This window comes from Mytilus galloprovincialis, chromosome 1 (genome assembly GCF_965363235.1).
Source record: "Mytilus galloprovincialis chromosome 1, xbMytGall1.hap1.1, whole genome shotgun sequence".
In the NCBI taxonomy this organism is placed as follows: Eukaryota; Metazoa; Mollusca; class Bivalvia; order Mytilida; family Mytilidae; genus Mytilus; species Mytilus galloprovincialis.
In genome coordinates this window covers 103486721-103498011 of record NC_134838.1, presented here as the reverse complement: position 1 = coordinate 103498011, position 11291 = coordinate 103486721, and the positions used below count along the sequence as shown (strand labels likewise).

The 11291-nt window shown below is 31.8% G+C and overlaps 1 long non-coding RNA gene across 1 annotated transcript; it reads left to right on the top strand.

Moving 5' to 3' along the window:
* The first annotated feature begins 2094 nt into the window (after positions 1–2094).
* On the top strand, positions 2095–11086 carry LOC143052304 (uncharacterized). Its single transcript, XR_012971089.1, has 3 exons — positions 2095–2541; positions 3902–4057; positions 10944–11086. It is a non-coding gene; the product is annotated as an uncharacterized LOC143052304 (long non-coding RNA).
* The last annotated feature ends 205 nt before the right edge of the window (positions 11087–11291 follow it).

The window sequence follows — 11291 nt, the reverse complement described above, 5'->3', positions numbered from 1 at the left end:
CATGTTTTTTTAACAGCAACTTTTAATCAGTAATACGATTAAATTCTACGATTTACTTCATTATTTCGTTTTTGATCAAATATTGTGTAGGCCTACACCTGAATGTGCAACCTCCGTCGTGCAAGGCTTTGTCTTACTTTAAACGAAATGCTAACTCAAAAATTGTGAAATGCAGACCATTGTGAATGTACTCAATGTATGCGTGATTGTACGAGAAATAGGTTAATCATTTCAAATTGAAACACTCCACATTATTTTCGGAGACAACAAGAGATAAGGAAAGAATAATCGGTTTCAGACATATTCAATTCTACGAGATCAAGATTTTTTTTTATATTTTTCAATCTGAAGTTGTTAAAAACGATATAGTTGATACGGTGTATTAATTATTAAAAGTCAACCTTCGCAAGGAATCCTCACAGACAAGCCTTATAATGCCAAAGGACAAACTTCAATTCTAAAAGCGTAAATTTATGACTTGGATGGAAGGTTGTCACATTGACACTCATACTACATCTTATATCTATGTGTAGGTACTATAGATAACTAGGCTTTCAAACACCAACTTAAAAAAAAACTACCGGTTAACCGGTTAATCGGTCGAACGCTTATCCGAGTAACCGGTTAGGCAAAAGTGTCCGATTTGACAACACTACTAACAATATATAAAATAAAGACCCAAATGTTTTTGTTTTGAAGTTCTTGGTTTATGATCTTGAAAGTGAGCTCAAGGCCAAGGTAAATTTCACGCTCTTTACTTTTCCTTTGTTTAGAATTCATATTCATACATGGTAAAGCCACAATACATTTCGCATTAGGTTGCAAGCCGTAACATTTACAATAGGAAACCAGATATGAAATTATGTGAACCGTAATAGCTCTTTCCCCCCTTTTTTATGTTTAAGTATATAGAACCACATATTTTAAGAACCAATATCAAGAAACTATAAAAATGTAAAAATGGCAATCTTCAAACAGGAAGTAACAAATCATCTCCCTTATTTCACATAAAAGTTTATATAAATAAAATCATTAAAGATTCTAGATCAGCTCATGATGGCGACCGTAAAATTTCTTTAGTGATGACCTTAATTTGATTGATTCATAGCCCTGTCTTAGCAACTTTTGAGAAAGCAGTATTCCTCGTTCAACAAAATCAGCGTACTTTGAACTAGCTCTAGAGTACGAAATGAAGAGCATTGAGGACCAAAAAGTTCTTATAGTTTCGCAAAAAGCAGCCAAAGTAATCTATTCTTGAGGTAGGAAAACCTTAGTATTCTCAAAATGTAAAGTTTTGGTAACAGTTAATTTATAATTATGACTATCTGCTTAATGATAATTCATGTCAAAACAGAAGTGCTGACCAATGAATAAACCATACATTTTTGGAATCAGCATACAAAAAACCTATTTATTGACACTGGAAATGATATTTTAAGGCGGATTTTAATCTTTGCAAATCAAAATATATCGTTTAGCGTGGAGCGACATTTATTTGTTGTTAGAACAATTGGCGTTTAATGGTTTATTGCTTTCCTTTTAATCAGTACATACGATACGTCACACAGAGTCGTTACGTTCGGCTGAATATATAACGATAAATGTCACAAAAAAATTACCTCAGAAATTTTCGAAAAATACAAAAAGGAAAAAATTCTATGTATAACCCCTCCACAAATCAAAATAGAAAAGAGAAGTGTCCACAAATTAAAGAAAATCCAAGAAACATAAAACTTAGACTATCAAAGATTTTCACATATATACATAAATTTTTACCATGTTCAAAAAATCGTTTTGACGATTATCATTATTATTGCATAACAATTTACAGAAAATTCATGTTATTATTTTCATATTTTGAAAAACAAATACTTATTTTTAATCAATTTATAATGTGAAAATTAAAGAAAGATTATTCGTACGACCATAACAGATATATTACTTCCTTGTAAAGTAACCATTTTCAGAAAATAGCTTTGTATTGAATGTCACATAGCAACGACACTAACACACATTTTAATTTAACCTAAACACTTTTGATCAATGCATTTTTGAATTCAATAAACAAAGTAAAAATGTCGACTGAATTTGTGATAGAAATTCATAACTTAAAAATGGAAAATGACAAGAGTTTAAGAGACGATATTCAAAAAGTATTCCAAAAGAAGTTTACTATAGATATAGCTGTGGATAAACTGGAGATAGAAGATTGTGGAGATACAAAAACTGCAACTTTATATTTACAATCAATTAGTGACGCACTCAATATCGCCGACAGTATAAATAACGAAGGTTTCAAGTTTACACAGATAGCAAAGGAATATAAGAAGATTTATGCTAACAGGGTACATAATAAAAGACCTTTAAATGTATATTTAAATGATGAAAATATTGGTGACGAAACAAGACAAAGAGAATTTAAAGAAGGCAGTATTGATAATTTTCTGAGAACGGCAAATACAAAAAGTCTTGCACATTATGCATGCGGGTTTGTTAACATCCAGAAAGATGGAACGATATTTATAGGAGTAGATGACCATGGTAAGATCAAACTTGTATTCCCTTTCCACATCTTCGACATGATAAGGAGTATAATACTAGTAATAAAGAAATCTTCCATGATTACAAATGAGACAAATATCAACAAGAGTGCAAATGATATAGATGTAAACAACCAAAGGAAACCATATGGCTTTCAACAATGAGAAAAACCCATACCGCACGTTCGGCTATACGTTTTGTTGGATTTTTCCGTTGACAAGGCAAGAAAAGGTGGCTCTGGCCTTTTCGAAGTTTCTATCAGAAGTGCCGTATTTTTTGTTATTTTATTCTTTACAGAAAGTTAATCTAATTGGTCGAAAAAAATAGGGGGTCACGTACCATTTATGTTCAAAATTTTACTTTTAAGCAGGTATGTAAAATGGACCATTTTTCAATAAAATGATAAGGAAAGTAGAGGTGTTGACATATTTTTATCGGAATATCAAAAAAACGTTCTATGACACTTGGTCCAAGACTGTACTATAAAAAGCTGAAATATAGCTTCAAAGAATGAGCAAATAAAAAAACATAGGTCACCGATAAGGAAAATGAAATATTTTGCCTTAAAACCCAAATTTTGGCGGAAAATGGTGAAAATTGGTTAAAAGTCGTTTTGAGCCTCACAGATACACATGATAACGACAATATTCTTTTAGTGACATAACTACAATGATTTAACATTTTTAATCAATCAAAATATTTAAAAAAAAAAATAATATCAAATTTACGACACATACTTTCGTGTGCATTGTAATCCATGCGTGAAATTATGCGCAGTCGAATGGTCCCGATCCATCTTAAATAATCTTTTAATATTACTGGTTTTAATTTTTTCAATGTGCCCTTTTGAGAGAACAAAAAACTAGACAATAATGTGGAGAAAAAAAGAATGAGAAGATGTCAACCATAGTCGTGACATCAGCCTATTCATTTACCGTGGATTCGATTTCTAGAATTTACGCTTCTTATATCTGTCTGGCTGATATCTTATATACTTTATAAGGTATCTCCTAAAGTTTATACGATATCTTATTAATATATCTTATATAAGATATATTATAGAATATATAGAATATATAAGATATCTGATGAAGTTGATGAGATATCTTGTAGTTATAATAAATATCAAACCGGGGTGCCATATTTATCACGTACATTTCATCAATTTTGTCTTATTAATTATCGGAGTGCGGATGGTGTAGTTCCCAGTTCTCAAATCTAGTTGTCATTTGTTGTCCGCGTGGATATTTTTTTTGAATAAGGTGAAATGTCCTGGATCATATGGTTGTATATTTGTACTTTCATAAATGTTTGAATAATCTGTCTTGATTATTTGGTTCCCTCGCTTTTTTTTTTATAGGAAAAGTGAAGGGTGTTAAATTTGATCATGGAAAGAGAGACAATATAAGGACGCAAATTTCACGAATAATGAAGTATGATATAGAACCTCCACTTAGTACAGTCCATTACAGTATAAGTTTTGCACCGGTACGCACAATAAAAGGAGAAGATCAAGGTAAGACATACAGAACCATTTTTGTTGCACATATGTATGTTCTTATTGAAATTGTTTAGGATCTCATCTTGGAATAAAAGTTTAGATAATCAAAACGGTTGGGTTTCTACAATGCAACCTAGGCTAATTTTTTTTATATTCCCTTTAGATAAAACGAGAAAGAAACATTAGTCATATTTATATTGAACACATCATTTGTGTGCACACCTGCTTGCACAATTCCTACTGCTATTGTTGATGTAGGCGAGATATGAGAAAAAAATGCTCAGTAGGGTCAGTGTGAACTTTTGTCATTACTGGGCGTCCGTCGTGTGTTCCTCTGTTCGTAAACCTGTTAAAAAAATAGAACTTAAACAACTGAGGGGAACGGACTGATATTTTCCAACAGCATTGTCATTGTGTCTACTTAGATACTAATATCAAAAACAATTGAAAACGATAACAAATGAGAAGCAAAAGACACTAAAAGGATATCTGAGAGCTCTTTATTCGTTCTTAGAAACAAGAAAAACCAGTACTTCATTTACGAAAAAAAACCATAATGAATAAATTACAATGAACATCATGGGTTCCTTTCCATTCAAAGTATTTAGTCATAAATAAAACACAGTTTACATGACTATGATATCTCAGGAATCATCTATAATTTGAACCCTAGCGATATCAAATAGAAACTCGTTTGATGTGTTTGATCTTTCGATTTTGACATTTGATCAGGGATTTTGTGGTATTGAATAATCCTCGGAGTTCAGTATACTTGAAATTTGACTTTTTATAATCTTTATCAAAATAAATACGCTCAAACGTAGTGATTTAGCAACAATGTCGCGTAAACGTGATGCGTTTTGTATCGCAAAGTGGATTGTTTTTTGGTTATACATTAGAGACATATAATACGTAATATATATATATATATATATATATATATACAACTCGTCTAAACATCAACCCAACAATGTTAGATCTGTAAATTTGCTTTCGCAAATTTTTGGTTCTTCCCTCGCCGGGATTCGAACCCATGCTACTGTGATTTCGTGACACCAAATCGCCTGCACTGCAGCCGCCCCACTAGACCACACGACCACCTGGGCTCTACAAATAATAAAGCTTTCAGTGGCCGTGTGTTACCTTTCCTCGTCAGTTTTAATCTAGCGGCGTACTACAGTACATGATATATAAGGAATGAAGATGTTATTGTTACAGATCAGCTCAATTATCTATAGTAAAGGATCCTACAAATTAATGTAAGATACAGTCACAGAAAATAATTATATTTATAAGTACGTCTGAGTCAGTGACAACTCTACAACAGATGTATCCATCGGATCGCCATCAATGATGGTGATACATGGCTGTGTACATAATGTATATACAACTCGTCTAAAAATATACAACTATATCAACCCAACAATGTTAGATCTGTAAATTTGCTTTTTTTTCCTCACCGGTATTCGAACTCATGCGACTGATATATATATATATATATATATAAACGAGTCTAAATTGAAAACTACGTTCAAACCTATGATTGCGTTGGATAAGAACCGCAATTTTTATACGTGTGCATGTAAAACAAATTTCGTTATAGATTGGTCTAAATACAGCACAAACAACATTTTCCAAAAGACCAAAAAAGAGAAGAAGTATATTTAAACAAAACGCATTTGACTAACAGGTCGAACAACTGATGTTCTTTAATCCTGCTGACTGCCATTGGCGATTGCCAAATAAAATTGATCACAAGATGTAACAAAATGGATCTTAATATAAATTTAATGCTAAACAGAAAACAGGTAACTTGTGGCCACGATGTTATGCCACAAACATAAGGTGTTAATACTTTTTTGTACACCAGATCCGGAATTCGACAATAAATGTCTCTTCAGTGATGTTAGGGATCGAAACGGTATTTGGAAGGCCATATAAAATGTACCCTCATTTTTAGATAGACTCTTGAATTTTAAGAGTCAATATAGGATGAACGGATCATATAAACCGGAGGGAAAATATGATACAAGCCCAAACGAAACAATATAAACGAGTCTAAATTGAAACTACGTTCAAACCTATAATTGCGTTGGATAAAAACCGAAATTTTTATTCGTGTGCATGTAAAACAAATTTCGTTATAGAATGGTCTAAATACAGCACAAACAACATTTTCCAAAAGACGAAAAAAGTGAAGAAGTATATTTAAACAAAACGCATTTGACTAACAGGTCGAACAACTGGTGTTCTTTAACCCTGCTGACTGCCATTGGTGATTGCCAAATAAAATTGATCACAAGATGTAACAAAACGGATCTTAATATGAATTTAATACTAAACAAAAAAACAAGTAACTTGTGGCCACGATGTTATGCCACAAACATAAGGTGTTAATACTTTTTTGTACACCAGATCCGGATTTCGACAATAAATGTCTCTTCAGTGATGTTAGGGATCGAAACGGTATTTGGAAGGCCTTATAAAATGTACCCTCATTTTTAGATAGACTCTTGAATTTTAAGAGTCAATATGGGATGAATGGATCATATAAACCGGAGGGAAAATATGATACAAGCCCAAACGAAAAAATATAAACGAGTCTAAATTGAAAACTACGTTCAAACCTATGATTGCGTTGGATAAAAATCGCAATTTTTATACGTGTGCATGTAAATCAAATTTCGTTGTAGGTTTTTCAGTCTACATCTTAATAAAAATCTTTTAAAACGTATATATATTAAAAAAATATAATATACTAAATTTCCTTTTTAAATTGTGACTTAACATACTGTGACCTTTTTTCCTTTGACTTTTATTCGCCTTTGACTTTTTTCATGCACTCAATAAAAAATTACGATACAAATAACAATGTTGTAGTAACACAAATATATTTAGAAATGTTCATATTCCTTTGTGTAACTGTCATTCTAGGTGTAATTCATATTATGTGTTTCCTTTGTGTAATACGACGTACCATTTGTTTGTGACATAATAATCTTACAATTCTTTGTGATATATAAAGGCAACAGTAGTATACCGCTGTTCGAATTTCATAAATCGATAGAGAAAAAAACAAATCCGGGTAACAAACTAAAACTGAGGGAAACGCATCAAATATAAGAGGAGAACTACGACACAACAGAACCGCAACATTAAAATGTAACACACACAGAAACGAACTATAATATAACAATGACCATTTTCCTTACTTGGTACAGGACATTTTAAGAAATAAATGTTTGGTTTAACCTGGTTTTGTGGCATGCCTTACCTCCCGCTTTTATGGCAATGTTAAATATAACATATAGTTGACAACATTACATGACAGGACTGCAATACAAATAAATTGGAGAGCATATAGGACAGAGACACACTAATGGTTGCATTTCTGTAAATATTGACAATGCAATTTCCCATAGGAACTCCTTTTACGGCTAAAACTGTACCACTTTTACTATGAAGTTTTGAAAAAATCTTATCCTAGAATTGAAACTTCATACGCACTACAATTTTTTTTCAAGGGTCAAAATATAGGGATGTGCGGCTTATTTTCAACGTTTATATGCCCTGAACTTTTCAGAGTTTAAAATAACACTAATTTTCTTAACTACCCCTACCGTAAATACAGGGTTACAACAGATTTCAATGTGAACAACATGCACATGTTTATTTACTGGTAACATTTCCAAGTTATATCTCTATGAGATGGAACACAGAGAGCATAACTGAACATTTTATACCCCCTCCCCTGTTTCAATTTTTTAAAGAATATGAAAACAACGACTTTAATTATTGCCAGCTTACCCTATTTCCATATTTTCTGATATAAAATGCCTATAACCTGTTTAAACTGTTTTGATAACGTATTGAAAGCATATCAGAATACTATAAATGTAATGTTTAGCAGTCAATTATTACAACATTCAAGATTATATAAAGTATCCAATCCTGCCTCTGTCTCCAGTCCACAGCTTACTGTATGCGTATTTGTCAATTAAAGTTCACATTTTCTATCTCAAATGGTCAATTTAGAATTCTTGTCACAACAGTATCATCTGTAACCATATATCTGACACAATTTACCTAATAAATATACTAGAAGTGTTCAAACAAAGCCATATTTGCAATAGTTGTATACATGCAGATACTTGTCTGGGATATCAATTCACTTAAAATGTTATAGAGATGACTGCTTACATCTGATTTTTGCATTACTTCCAAGCAAAGTTATTGTTTTCTATATCAAGAACTTAAAAATCATAAAATCATAGCACTTACAAGTTAAATTATTTGATTTATGACCCAGGGGAAGGCAATTTTCTATTTTTTTCCTCTGGGGCCTCAAATTTCTTAAATTATTCTGCTGTTTCTAGCAATTTGGAATATTTAGTACATATTCAGGATATAACACACTATTATAAGTTTTGTTGAGATATTTTTGTATTTCTAGCTTGTATTTTTTATGCCGTTGTGACAAAAAAGCAGATTTAGGTGTTACGGCTTACTTTTGTTTTATCGACAGGACACAATCACCCCATCAATAATATTCAGGAAGGATCGATGAGTTTCAATGACTGCGAAGAGTAAATATAAGCCCTTCTTTTAACTTACATATATGCAAATATTATAAATTAATCTTGTATTCAGGACTTTAAGTAAACTATGCATACTGTAAACTGTGAATTTATGCCGAGTCATCATATCTAAGGCACAGGATTCTATCAATCTTCATGAAATATTTATAAAACTTCATATTTGAGTTAATGTCTTTAAAATCTGTGAGATAAAGCAAATTTGGTTAAATTCTGAATGTTCTCTTTTTTCACCCTATATAGGTTGCATATCTGTAAATATTGACAATGCAATTCCCCATAGAAACTCCTTTTACGGCTAAAACTGTACCACTTTTACTATGAAGTTTTGAAAAAAATCTTATCCTAGAATTGAAAGTTCATATGCACTACATTTTCTTGATTGTGGCATTCTGATATCCAAATTAGACATCATCACATATATGCTTTAAGGGGTAACACGACGGTGCTACACGTTGAGTAGAATCTGCTTTTCCTTCTAGAGCACCTGAGATCTCCGCCGGCTTTTGGTGGGGTTTTTGTAACTCAGTCCTTTGTTTTCTATGATGTGTCTTATATACGGTTGTTTGTCATATGGTTGTTTTTGTTGATTTTTTTCATTGCATTGTTAGTTTCTTTTCGATTCATGAGTTTGATTACCCCTTCGGTGTCATTAGCCTCTCTTTGATGTGTTTTTTTGTCTTTTTTTATCTAGAGGATGTCAGACAAAATTGGTACAACCTCTTTCTTAAAAACTAATCTAGTAAAGCGAAAAAAATGATACCATATACCCTTGCAAAGTCCATGTTTGATAAGGCAGACTCCTCAGAAAATCTGTGAAAGTGCGGACGCATGAAATTTATAACCAAAGTTTCAACTCCTTTAGGCAAAGGTGAAATTAGATGGATTTGGCTATTTTCTTTAGGTCTTTTTTGCATATATAGCTCTTCAACTACTTAGGTTCTTATACATGCTCGGCTTTCAAATATTCTGCTTTTAGTATTCCTGATGAAGATAAATTCGCTTCTTCGAACGCACGAAATTAATAACGTGTTTTCATTTTTTTTATAATCGAAATCCGTTAACTGGTTTCAGAGTTGCCAATGGGGTATGTTCATCCCTATAATAAGAAAGAGCAACATCAACGTTTTTGTATTGGAAAACCCCAAACTAGTTATGTTGAAAAGTAAAACAAGATGCACGCAATGGCATGAACAATTTTTGATAGTTTGATTGACATCGATTGACTGATTGATGGGGAGGTGAGGAATGAGGATGGTCACCCTCATAGACATGAAAAGACAAAGGTCGAAACCATCGAAAAAAATCGGAAAAAACCAATAAATTAATAGGTGCAAGAAAAATGTTAATATAGTATTCGTGAAATCATTCTGTTAAAAGAAAAAAATTAGCTGCACAATGGCATAATGCTACGAAGATTGCGCAAGGGTCTGATTGAAATCCATTCACTGATTTCGGAACAGTTGCGACGGGGAATGTTCACCCTTATAATTGAAATTAAAAAGTTTAAATTTTTGAGAAATCTAATATGAAAAAGTGAAAAAGGAGAAACATTATTTTATATATAGAACTAGTATGTGAAAGTTTCGTTGATTTTTTTTATTTTGGCTCAGTAGAAATTGGTCAAGACGGACGTATAGACACCCCGATCACTGTATACCGCACTCTGTTAATTGAAGATATCTTTCAATTTACCAATGACACATCAGATTAGACTAGAACATCTAGCAGACTATCAAGTTGTGTTTAATTTATTCCACTCAAATATTTTTTCAAAGTTTATATATGATTAAAAACAAGAAATGAGGAGAAAAAAGACGTGTGGTCTATGTCATTGAAAAAGTAAACCAACACCACAATATCACAAAAAAGACATCTAGAGATTCAATAACGATCTTCATCAAGAGTTTATAATAGATTGCAATGATGACAAACAGAAATATAACAAATAAATATTGCTATGTAAAACACAAGAATCCCATTCAAATAATAACAGACAAATTCATTTATTTTTGTGGAAACAAAATTTCGTCGATTCTTTCAAATCATAATTATTTGAATTTATTGGGTTTTCCCCAGTCTGCATATAAGTATTCAACGATTAAAAAAGAATCCACAGTAGATTTAAAAACTCTAGAACAGACACAACTAACGAATACTTTAATTTGAACTTAAAATAGAATAACAGAAATGATTGATAATGATGTGATACATGAATATTTAACACAGAACATTTTAAATGGTCATGAAAGTATATAATATTCACCAGTCGATAGCATGACATTGGTTTGTATTTCTGTTTACAGAAGACATGTATGTATTGGAGATCAATATTTACGCGGTGGACAATTTGACTCAACTTTACAAAGTAGACGGAGAAGTGTATGAAAAACTTGATGCCTGCATTTCGAAACCACTAGATAAAAAGAGGATACATTTTTTGGAACAAGAGGTTTTTATTTATTAACAAATAACGAACAAATGTCATTGAGTAAAATTTATAAGAAAAAACAACACCAACAACGTTTATTTTATTTATGTCTAAAGATAATGTAATTGATTTAGTATACCCATTTTGTAGGTGCTGGAGCTATATATCTTGAAATTATACTTTCAGACCATCCGTTCGTTCGTTTCTTCAACAAATATTTTCA